The 12,202-nt window shown below is 43.5% G+C and overlaps 9 non-coding genes across 9 annotated transcripts; all 9 read left to right on the forward strand.

Moving 5' to 3' along the window:
• The first annotated feature begins 435 nt into the window (after window positions 1-435).
• On the forward strand, window positions 436-508 carry trnak-cuu (transfer RNA lysine (anticodon CUU)). Its single transcript has one exon. It is a non-coding gene; the product is annotated as a tRNA-Lys (tRNA).
• A 2,380-nt stretch (window positions 509-2,888) lies between these two features.
• On the forward strand, window positions 2,889-2,961 carry trnak-cuu (transfer RNA lysine (anticodon CUU)). Its single transcript has one exon. It is a non-coding gene; the product is annotated as a tRNA-Lys (tRNA).
• Window positions 2,962-4,369: 1,408 nt separating this feature from the next.
• On the forward strand, window positions 4,370-4,442 carry trnak-cuu (transfer RNA lysine (anticodon CUU)). The gene has a single exon. It is a non-coding gene; the product is annotated as a tRNA-Lys (tRNA).
• A 908-nt stretch (window positions 4,443-5,350) lies between these two features.
• On the forward strand, window positions 5,351-5,423 carry trnak-cuu (transfer RNA lysine (anticodon CUU)). The gene has a single exon. It is a non-coding gene; the product is annotated as a tRNA-Lys (tRNA).
• A 2,892-nt stretch (window positions 5,424-8,315) lies between these two features.
• On the forward strand, window positions 8,316-8,388 carry trnak-cuu (transfer RNA lysine (anticodon CUU)). The gene has a single exon. It is a non-coding gene; the product is annotated as a tRNA-Lys (tRNA).
• Window positions 8,389-8,813: 425 nt separating this feature from the next.
• trnak-cuu (transfer RNA lysine (anticodon CUU)) lies at window positions 8,814-8,886 on the forward strand. The gene has a single exon. It is a non-coding gene; the product is annotated as a tRNA-Lys (tRNA).
• A 425-nt stretch (window positions 8,887-9,311) lies between these two features.
• Window positions 9,312-9,384, forward strand: trnak-cuu (transfer RNA lysine (anticodon CUU)). The gene has a single exon. It is a non-coding gene; the product is annotated as a tRNA-Lys (tRNA).
• Window positions 9,385-9,809: 425 nt separating this feature from the next.
• On the forward strand, window positions 9,810-9,882 carry trnak-cuu (transfer RNA lysine (anticodon CUU)). Its single transcript has one exon. It is a non-coding gene; the product is annotated as a tRNA-Lys (tRNA).
• Window positions 9,883-11,773: 1,891 nt separating this feature from the next.
• Window positions 11,774-11,846, forward strand: trnak-cuu (transfer RNA lysine (anticodon CUU)). The gene has a single exon. It is a non-coding gene; the product is annotated as a tRNA-Lys (tRNA).
• The last annotated feature ends 356 nt before the right edge of the window (window positions 11,847-12,202 follow it).

Raw genomic sequence — 12,202 nt, forward strand, 5'->3', positions numbered from 1 at the left:
CACGTTGGGTGATTATTTTCTCTGCCGAAGCACCAACTCACTTGGCAAACAACCATCCGCTTGGAATTTCGACAGGCTTGCCACCCTGCATAGTTGGTGATACAGAAGGCTATGAATTTGTGTTCTATCTCTGCCTGCACTCTGACCTGTCATCTCAATGACATACCTATTACCAATGAATTGTACTCCTAAATGGCTTGAATAAATTATCATTTTCCGGACAAGAAATAGACAGGCAGAGGCTTCAAGAACAATACTTGCTCCTAGTGGGGCTTGAACTCATAACCTTGTCATCTAATTGCTGTATACTGCTGTTTAAGTACAACACGCTAACAGATTGCACCACAGGATCCATCAACAACACTCACTGATCACCATATTTTGCAGAAACTGGGCTGTACGATATTCGTACCAAGTCAAAAACACTATTGAGGCACCTGGCTAGCTCAGTCGGTAGAGCATGAGACTCTTAATCTCAGGGTCGTGGGTTCGAGCCCCACGTTAGGTGGTTATTTTCTCTGCCGAAGCACCAACTCACTTCGCAAACAACCATCCGCTTGGAATTTCGAGCAGGCTTACCACTCTGCATAGTTGGTGATACAGAAGGCTATGAATTTGTATTCTATCTCTGCCTGCACTCTGACCTGTCATCTGAATGACATACCTATTACCAATGAATTGTACTCCTAAATGGCTTGAATAAATTATCATTTTCCGGACAAGAAATAGACAGGCAAGAAGAATACTTGCTCCTGGTGGGGCTTGAACTCATAACCTTGTCATCTAATTGCTTTATACTGCTGTATAAGTACAACACGCTAACAGATTGCACCACAGGATCCATCAACAAGACTCACTGATCACCATATTTTGCAGAAACTGGGATGTACGATATTCAAACCAAGTCAAGATCACCATTGAGGTACCTGGCTAGCTCAGTCGGTAGAGCATGAGACTCTTAATCTCAGGGTCGTGAGCCCCACGTTAGGTGATTATTTTCTCTGCCGAAGCACCAACTCACTTCGCAAACAACCATCCGCTTGGAATTTCGAGCAGGCTTGCCACTCTGCATAGTTGGTGATACAGAAGGCTATGAATTTGTATTCTATCTCTGCCTGCACTCTGACCTGTCATCTCAATGACATACCTATTACCAATGAATTGTACTCCTAAATGGCTTGAATAAATTATCATTTTCCGGACCAGAAATAGACAGGCAGAGGCTTCAAGAACAATACTTGCTCCTGGTGGGGCTTGAACTCATAACCTTGTCATCTAATTGCTGTATACTGCTGTATAAGTACAACATGCTAACAGATTGCACCACAGGATCCATCAACAACACTCTCACTGATCACCATATTTTGCAGAAACTGGGATGTACGATATTCAAACCAAGTCAAGATCACCATTGAAGTACCTGGCTAGCTCAGTCGGTAGAGCATGAGACTCTTAATCTCAGGGTCGTGGGTTCGAGCCCCACGTTGGGTGATTATTTTCTCTGCCGAAGCACCAACTCACTTCGCAAACAACCATCCGCTTGGAATTTCGAGCAGGCTTGCCACCCTGCATAGTTGGTGATACAGAAGGCTATGAATTTGTATTATATCTCTGCCTGCACTCTGACCTGTCATCTCAATGACATACCTATTACCAATGAATTGTACTCCTAAATGGCTTGAATAAATTAACATTTTCCGGACAAGAAATAGACAGGCAAGAAGAATACTTGCTCCTGGTGGGGCTTGAACTCATAACCTTGTCATCTAATTGCTTTATACTGCTGTATAAGTACAACACGCTAACAGATTGCACCACAGGATCCGTCAACAACACTCACTGATCACCATATTTTGCAGAAACTGGGATGTACGATATTCAAACCAAGTCAAGATCAGCATTGAGGTACCTGGCTAGCTCAGTCGGTAGAGCATGAGACTCTTAATCTCAGGGTCGTGAGCCCCACGTTAGGTGATTATTTTCTCTGCCGAAGCACCAACTCACTTCGCAAACAACCATCCGCTTGGAATTTCGAGCAGGCTTGCCACTCTGCATAGTTGGTGATACAGAAGGCTATGAATTTGTATTCTAGCTCTGCCTGCACTCTGACCTGTCATCTGAATGACATACCTATTACCAATGAATTGTACTCCTAAATGGCTTGAATAAATTATCATTTTCCGGACAAGAAATAGACAGGCAGAGGCTTCAAGAACAATACTTGCTCCTAGTGGGGCTTGAACTCATAACCTTGTCATCTAATTGCTGTATACTGCTGTTTAAGTACAACACGCTAACAGATTGCACCACAGGATCCATCAACAACACTCACTGATCACCATATTTTGCAAAAACTGGGCTGTACGATATTCGTACCAAGTCAAAAATACTATTGAGGCACCTGGCTAGCTCAGTCGGTAGAGCATGAGACTCTTAATCTCAGTGTCGTGGGTTCGAGCCCCACGTTAGGTGATTATTTTCTCTGCCGAAGCACCAACTCACTTCGCCAACAACCATCCGCTTGGAATTTCGAGCAGGCTTGCCTCCCTGCATAGTTGGTGATACAGAAGGCTATGAATTTGTATTCTATCTCTGCCTGCACTCTGACCTGTCATCTCAATGACATACCTATTACCAATGAATTGTACTCCTAAATGGCTTGAATAAATTATCATTTTCCGGACAAGAAATAGACAGGCAAGAAGAATACTTGCTCCTGGTGGGGCTTGAACTCATAACCTTGTCATCTAATTGCTTTATACTGCTGTATAAGTACAACACGCTAACAGATTGCACCACAGGATCCATCAACAACACTCACTGATCACCATATTTTGCAGAAACTGGGCTGTACGATATTCGTACCAAGTCAAAAATACTATTGAGGCACCTGGCTAGCTCAGTCGGTAGAGCATGAGACTCTTAATCTCAGGGTCGTGGGTTCGAGCCCCACGTTAGGTGATTATTTTCTCTGCCGAAGCACCAACTCACTTCGCAAACAACCATCCGCTTGGAATTTCGAGCAGGCTTGCCTCCCTGCATAGTTGGTGATACAGAAGGCTATGAATTTGTATTCTATCTCTGCCTGCACTCTGACCTGTCATCTGAATGACATACCTATTACCAATGAATTGTACTCCTAAATGGCTTGAATAAATTATCATTTTCCGGACCAGAAATAGACAGGCAGAGGCTTCAAGAACAATACTTGCTCCTGGTGGGGCTTGAACTCATAACCTTGTCATCTAATTGCTGTATACTGCTGTATAAGTACAACATGCTAACAGATTGCACCACAGGATCCATCAACAACACTCTCACTGATCACCATATTTTGCAGAAACTGGGATGTACGATATTCAAACCAAGTCAAGATCACCATTGAAGTACCTGGCTAGCTCAGTCGGTAGAGCATGAGACTCTTAATCTCAGGGTCGTGGGTTCGAGCCCCACGTTGGGTGATTATTTTCTCTGCCGAAGCACCAACTCACTTCGCAAACAACCATCCGCTTGGAATTTCGAGCAGGCTTGCCACCCTGCATAGTTGGTGATACAGAAGGCTATGAATTTGTATTATATCTCTGCCTGCACTCTGACCTGTCATCTCAATGACATACCTATTACCAATGAATTGTACTCCTAAATGGCTTGAATAAATTAACATTTTCCGGACAAGAAATAGACAGGCAAGAAGAATACTTGCTCCTGGTGGGGCTTGAACTCATAACCTTGTCATCTAATTGCTTTATACTGCTGTATAAGTACAACACGCTAACAGATTGCACCACAGGATCCGTCAACAACACTCACTGATCACCATATTTTGCAGAAACTGGGATGTACGATATTCAAACCAAGTCAAGATCAGCATTGAGGTACCTGGCTAGCTCAGTCGGTAGAGCATGAGACTCTTAATCTCAGGGTCGTGAGCCCCACGTTAGGTGATTATTTTCTCTGCCGAAGCACCAACTCACTTCGCAAACAACCATCCGCTTGGAATTTCGAGCAGGCTTGCCACTCTGCATAGTTGGTGATACAGAAGGCTATGAATTTGTATTCTAGCTCTGCCTGCACTCTGACCTGTCATCTGAATGACATACCTATTACCAATGAATTGTACTCCTAAATGGCTTGAATAAATTATCATTTTCCGGACAAGAAATAGACAGGCAGAGGCTTCAAGAACAATACTTGCTCCTAGTGGGGCTTGAACTCATAACCTTGTCATCTAATTGCTGTATACTGCTGTTTAAGTACAACACGCTAACAGATTGCACCACAGGATCCATCAACAACACTCACTGATCACCATATTTTGCAAAAACTGGGCTGTACGATATTCGTACCAAGTCAAAAATACTATTGAGGCACCTGGCTAGCTCAGTCGGTAGAGCATGAGACTCTTAATCTCAGGGTCGTGGGTTCGAGCCCCACGTTAGGTGATTATTTTCTCTGCCGAAGCACCAACTCACTTCGCCAACAACCATCCGCTTGGAATTTCGAGCAGGCTTGCCTCCCTGCATAGTTGGTGATACAGAAGGCTATGAATTTGTATTCTATCTCTGCCTGCACTCTGACCTGTCATCTCAATGACATACCTATTACCAATGAATTGTACTCCTAAATGGCTTGAAGAAATTATCATTTTCCGGACAAGAAATAGACAGGCAAGAAGAATACTTGCTCCTGGTGGGGCTTGAACTCATAACCTTGTCATCTAATTGCTTTATACTGCTGTATAAGTACAACACGCTAACAGATTGCACCACAGGATCCATCAACAACACTCACTGATCACCATATTTTGCAGAAACTGGGATGTACGATATTCAAACCAAGTCAAGATCACCATTGAGGTACCTGGCTAGCTCAGTCGGTAGAGCATGAGACTCTTAATCTCAGGGTCGTGAGCCCCACGTTAGGTGATTATTTTCTCTGCCGAAGCACCAACTCACTTCGCAAACAACCATCCGCTTGGAATTTCGAGCAGGCTTGCCACTCTGCATAGTTGGTGATACAGAAGGCTATGAATTTGTATTCTATCTCTGCCTGCACTCTGACCTGTCATCTCAATGACATACCTATTACCAATGAATTGTACTCCTAAATGGCTTGAATAAATTATCATTTTCCGGACAAGAAATAGACAGGCAGAGGCTTCAAGAACAATACTTGCTCCTAGTGGGGCTTGAACTCATAACCTTGTCATCTAATTGTTGTATATTGCTGTTTAAGTACAACACGCTAACAGATTGCACCACAGGATCCATCAACAACACTCACTGATCACCATATTTTGCAGAAACTGGGCTGTACGATATTCGTACCAAGTCAAAAATACTATTGAGGCACCTGGCTAGCTCAGTCGGTAGAGCATGAGACTCTTAATCTCAGGGTCGTGGGTTCGAGCCCCACGTTAGGTGATTATTTTCTCTGCCGAAGCACCAACTCACTTCGCAAACAACCATCCGCTTGGAATTTCGAGCAGGCTTGCCTCCCTGCATAGTTGGTGATACAGAAGGCTATGAATTTGTATTCTATCTCTGCCTGCACTCTGACCTGTCATCTGAATGACATACCTATTACCAATGAATTGTACTCCTAAATGGCTTGAATAAATTATCATTTTCCGGACAAGAAATAGACAGGCAAGAAGAATACTTGCTCCTGGTGGGGCTTGAACTCATAACCTTGTCATCTAATTGCTTTATACTGCTGTATAAGTACAACACGCTAACAGATTGCACCACAGGATCCATCAACAACACTCACTGATCACCATATTTTGCAGAAACTGGGATGTACGATATTCAAACCAAGTCAAGATCACCATTGAGGTACCTGGCTAGCTCAGTCGGTAGAGCATGAGACTCTTAATCTCAGGGTCGTGAGCCCCACGTTAGGTGATTATTTTCTCTGCCGAAGCACCAACTCACTTCGCAAACAACCATCCGCTTGGAATTTCGAGCAGGCTTGCCACTCTGCATAGTTGGTGATACAGAAGGCTATGAATTTGTATTCTATCTCTGCCTGCACTCTGACCTGTCATCTCAATGACATACCTATTACCAATGAATTGTACTCCTAAATGGCTTGAATAAATTATCATTTTCCGGACCAGAAATAGACAGGCAGAGGCTTCAAGAACAATACTTGCTCCTGGTGGGGCTTGAACTCATAACCTTGTCATCTAATTGCTGTATACTGCTGTATAAGTACAACACGCTAACATATTGCACCACAGGATCCATCAACAACACTCACTGATCACCATATTTTGCAGAAACTGGGATGTACGATTTTCAAACCAAGTCAAGATCACCATTGAGATACCTGGCTAGCTCAGTTGGTAGAGCATGAGACTCTTAATCTCATGGTCGTGGGTTCGAGCCCCACTTTGGGTAATTATTTTCTCTGCCGAAGCACCAACTCACTTCGCAAACAACCATCCGCTTGGAATTTCGACAGGCTTACCACCCTGCATAGTTGGTGATACAGAAGGCTATGAATTTGTATTCTATCTCTGCCTGCACTCTGACCTGTCATCTCAATGACATACCTATTACCAATGAATTGTACTCCTAAATGGCTTGAATAAATTATCATTTTCCGGACAAGAAATAGACAGGCAGAGGCTTCAAGAACAATACTTGCTCCTGGTGGGGCTTGAACTCATAACCTTGTCATCTAATTGCTGTATACTGCTGTATAAGTACAACACGCTAACAGATTGCACCACAGGATCCATCAACAACACTCACTGATCACCATATTTTGCAGAAACTGGGATGTACGATATTCAAACCAAGTCAAGATCACCATTGAGGTACCTGGCTAGCTCAGTCGGTAGAGCATGAGACTCTTAATCTCAGCGTCGTGGGTTCGAGCCCCACGCTGGGTGATTATTTTCTCTGCCGAAGCACCAACTCACTTCGCAAACAACCATCCGCTTGGAATTTCGAGCAGGCTTGCCACCCTGCATAGTTGGTGATACAGAAGGCTATGAATTTGTATTCTATCTCTGCCTGCACTCTGACCTGTCATCTGAATGACATACCTATTACCAATGAATTGTACTCCTAAATGGCTTGAATAAATTATCATTTTCCGGACAAGAAATAGACAGGCAGAGGCTTCAAGAACAATACTTGCTCCTAGTGGGGCTTGAACTCATAACCTTGTCATCTAATTGTTGTATATTGCTGTTTAAGTACAACACGCTAACAGATTGCACCACAGGATCCATCAACAACACTCACTGATCACCATATTTTGCAGAAACTGGGATGTACGATATTCAAACCAAGTCAAGATCACCATTGAGGTACCTGGCTAGCTCAGTCGGTAGAGCATGAGACTCTTAATCTCAGGGTCGTGAGCCCCACGTTAGGTGATTATTTTCTCTGCCGAAGCACCAACTCACTTCGCAAACAACCATCCGCTTGGAATTTCGAGCAGGCTTGCCACTCTGCATAGTTGGTGATACAGAAGGCTATGAATTTGTATTCTATCTCTGCCTGCACTCTGACCTGTCATCTCAATGACATACCTATTACCAATGAATTGTACTCCTAAATGGCTTGAATAAATTATCATTTTCCGGACCAGAAATAGACAGGCAGAGGCTTCAAGAACAATACTTGCTCCTGGTGGGGCTTGAACTCATAACCTTGTCATCTAATTGCTGTATACTGCTGTATAAGTACAACACGCTAACATATTGCACCACAGGATCCATCAACAACACTCACTGATCACCATATTTTGCAGAAACTGGGATGTACGATTTTCAAACCAAGTCAAGATCACCATTGAGATACCTGGCTAGCTCAGTTGGTAGAGCATGAGACTCTTAATCTCATGGTCGTGGGTTCGAGCCCCACTTTGGGTAATTATTTTCTCTGCCGAAGTACCAACTCACTTCGCAAACAACCATCCGCTTGGAATTTCGACAGGCTTACCACCCTGCATAGTTGGTGATACAGAAGGCTATGAATTTGTATTCTATCTCTGCCTGCACTCTGACCTGTCATCTCAATGACATACCTATTACCAATGAATTGTACTCCTAAATGGCTTGAATAAATTATCATTTTCCGGACAAGAAATAGACAGGCAGAGGCTTCAAGAACAATACTTGCTCCTGGTGGGGCTTGAACTCATAACCTTGTCATCTAATTGCTGTATACTGCTGTATAAGTACAACACGCTAACAGATTGCACCACAGGATCCATCAACAACACTCACTGATCACCATATTTTGCAGAAACTGGGATGTACGATATTCAAACCAAGTCAAGATCACCATTGAGGTACCTGGCTAGCTCAGTCGGTAGAGCATGAGACTCTTAATCTCAGGGTCGTGGGTTCGAGCCCCACGCTGGGTGATTATTTTCTCTGCCGAAGCACCAACTCACTTCGCAAACAACCATCCGCTTGGAATTTCGAGCAGGCTTGCCACCCTGCATAGTTGGTGATACAGAAGGCTATGAATTTGTATTCTATCTCTGCCTGCACTCTGATCTGTCATCTGAATGACATACCTATTACCAATGAATTGTACTCCTAAATGGCTTGAATAAATTATCATTTTCCGGACAAGAAATAGACAGGCAGAGGCTTCAAGAACAATACTTGCTCCTAGTGGGGCTTGAACTCATAACCTTGTCATCTAATTGTTGTATATTGCTGTTTAAGTACAACACGCTAACAGATTGCACCACAGGATCCATCAACAACACTCACTGATCACCATATTTTGCAGAAACTGGGCTGTACGATATTCGTACCAAGTCAAAAATACTATTGAGGCACCTGGCTAGCTCAGTCGGTAGAGCATGAGACTCTTAATCTCAGGGTCGTGGGTTCGAGCCCCACGTTAGGTGATTATTTTCTCTGCCGAAGCACCAACTCACTTCGCCAACAACCATCCGCTTGGAATTTCGAGCAGGCTTGCCTCCCTGCATAGTTGGTGATACAGAAGGCTATGAATTTGTATTCTATCTCTGCCTGCACTCTGACCTGTCATCTCAATGACATACCTATTACCAATGAATTGTACTCCTAAATGGCTTGAATAAATTATCATTTTCCGGACAAGAAATGGACAGGCAGAGGCTTCAAGAACAATACTTGCTCCTGGTGGGGCTTGAACTCATAACCTTGTCATCTAATTGCTGTATACTGCTGTATAAGTACAACACGCTAACAGATTGCACCGCAGGATCCATCAACAACACTCACTGATCACCATATTTTGCAGAAACTGGGATGTACGATATTCAAACCAAGTCAAGATAAACATTGAGGTACCTGGCTAGCTCAGTCGGTAGAGCATGAGACTCTTAATCTCAGGGTCGTGGGTTCGAGCCCCACGCTGGGTGATTATTTTCTCTGCCGAAGCACCAACTCACTTCGCAAACAACCATCCGCTTGGAATTTCGAGCAGGCTTGCCACCCTGCATAGTTGGTGATACAGAAGGCTATGAATTTGTATTCTATCTCTGCCTGCACTCTGACCTGTCATCTGAATGACATACCTATTACCAATGAATTGTACTCCTAAATGGCTTGAATAAATTATCATTTTCCGGACAAGAAATAGACAGGCAGAGGCTTCAAGAACAATACTTGCTCCTAGTGGGGCTTGAACTCATAACCTTGTCATCTAATTGTTGTATATTGCTGTTTAAGTACAACACGCTAACAGATTGCACCACAGGATCCATCAACAACACTCACTGATCACCATATTTTGCAGAAACTGGGCTGTACGATATTCGTACCAAGTCAAAAATACTATTGAGGCACCTGGCTAGCTCAGTCGGTAGAGCATGAGACTCTTAATCTCAGGGTCGTGGGTTCGAGCCCCACGTTAGGTGATTATTTTCTCTGCCGAAGCACCAACTCACTTCGCAAACAACCATCCGCTTGGAATTTCGAGCAGGCTTGCCTCCCTGCATAGTTGGTGATACAGAAGGCTATGAATTTGTATTCTATCTCTGCCTGCACTCTGACCTGTCATCTGAATGACATACCTATTACCAATGAATTGTACTCCTAAATGGCTTGAATAAATTATCATTTTCCGGACAAGAAATAGACAGGCAAGAAGAATACTTGCTCCTGGTGGGGCTTGAACTCATAACCTTGTCATCTAATTGCTTTATACTGCTGTATAAGTACAACACGCTAACAGATTGCACCACAGGATCCATCAACAACACTCACTGATCACCATATTTTGCAGAAACTGGGATGTACGATATTCAAACCAAGTCAAGATCACCATTGAGGTACCTGGCTAGCTCAGTCGGTAGAGCATGAGACTCTTAATCTCAGGGTCGTGAGCCCCACGTTAGGTGATTATTTTCTCTGCCGAAGCACCAACTCACTTCGCAAACAACCATCCGCTTGGAATTTCGAGCAGGCTTGCCACTCTGCATAGTTGGTGATACAGAAGGCTATGAATTTGTATTCTATCTCTGCTTGCACTCTGACCTGTCATCTCAATGACATACCTATTACCAATGAATTGTACTCCTAAATGGCTTGAATAAATTATCATTTTCCGGACCAGAAATAGACAGGCAGAGGCTTCAAGAACAATACTTGCTCCTGGTGGGGCTTGAACTCATAACCTTGTCATCTAATTGCTGTATACTGCTGTATAAGTACAACATGCTAACAGATTGCACCACAGGATCCATCAACAACACTCTCACTGATCACCATATTTTGCAGAAACTGGGATGTACGATATTCAAACCAAGTCAAGATCACCATTGAAGTACCTGGCTAGCTCAGTCGGTAGAGCATGAGACTCTTAATCTCAGGGTCGTGGGTTCGAGCCCCACGTTGGGTTATTATTTTCTCTGCCGAAGCACCAACTCACTTCGCAAACAACCATCCGCTTGGAATTTCGAGCAGGCTTGCCACCCTGCATAGTTGGTGATACAGAAGGCTATGAATTTGTATTATATCTCTGCCTGCACTCTGACCTGTCATCTCAATGACATACCTATTACCAATGAATTGTACTCCTAAATGGCTTGAATAAATTAACATTTTCCGGACAAGAAATAGACAGGCAAGAAGAATACTTGCTCCTGGTGGGGCTTGAACTCATAACCTTGTCATCTAATTGCTTTATACTGCTGTATAAGTACAACACGCTAACAGATTGCACCACAGGATCCGTCAACAACACTCACTGATCACCATATTTTGCAGAAACTGGGATGTACGATATTCAAACCAAGTCAAGATCAGCATTGAGGTACCTGGCTAGCTCAGTCGGTAGAGCATGAGACTCTTAATCTCAGGGTCGTGAGCCCCACGTTAGGTGATTATTTTCTCTGCCGAAGCACCAACTCACTTCGCAAACAACCATCCGCTTGGAATTTCGAGCAGGCTTGCCACTCTGCATAGTTGGTGATACAGAAGGTTATGAATTTGTATTCTAGCTCTGCCTGCACTCTGACCTGTCATCTGAATGACATACCTATTACCAATGAATTGTACTCCTAAATGGCTTGAATAAATTATCATTTTCCGGACAAGAAATAGACAGGCAGAGGCTTCAAGAACAATACTTGCTCCTAGTGGGGCTTGAACTCATAACCTTGTCATCTAATTGCTGTATACTGCTGTTTAAGTACAACACGCTAACAGATTGCACCACAGGATCCATCAACAACACTCACTGATCACCATATTTTGCAAAAACTGGGCTGTACGATATTCGTACCAAGTCAAAAATGCTATTGAGGCACCTGGCTAGCTCAGTCGGTAGAGCATGAGACTCTTAATCTCAGGGTCGTGGGTTCGAGCCCCACGTTAGGTGATTATTTTCTCTGCCGAAGCACCAACTCACTTCGCCAACAACCATCCGCTTGGAATTTCGAGCAGGCTTGCCTCCCTGCATAGTTGGTGATACAGAAGGCTATGAATTTGTATTCTATCTCTGCCTGCACTCTGACCTGTCATCTCAATGACATACCTATTACCAATGAATTGTACTCCTAAATGGCTTGAATAAATTATCATTTTCCGGACAAGAAATGGACAGGCAGAGGCTTCAAGAACAATACTTGCTCCTGGTGGGGCTTGAACTCATAACCTTGTCATCTAATTGCTGTATACTGCTGTATAAGTACAACACGCTAACAGATTGCACCACAGGATCCATCAACAACACTC

The sequence above is a fragment of the Oncorhynchus mykiss genome, unplaced genomic scaffold (assembly GCF_057628025.1).
Source record: "Oncorhynchus mykiss isolate SJ-2025 unplaced genomic scaffold, ASM5762802v1 scaffold93, whole genome shotgun sequence".
In the NCBI taxonomy this organism is placed as follows: Eukaryota; Metazoa; Chordata; class Actinopteri; order Salmoniformes; family Salmonidae; genus Oncorhynchus; species Oncorhynchus mykiss.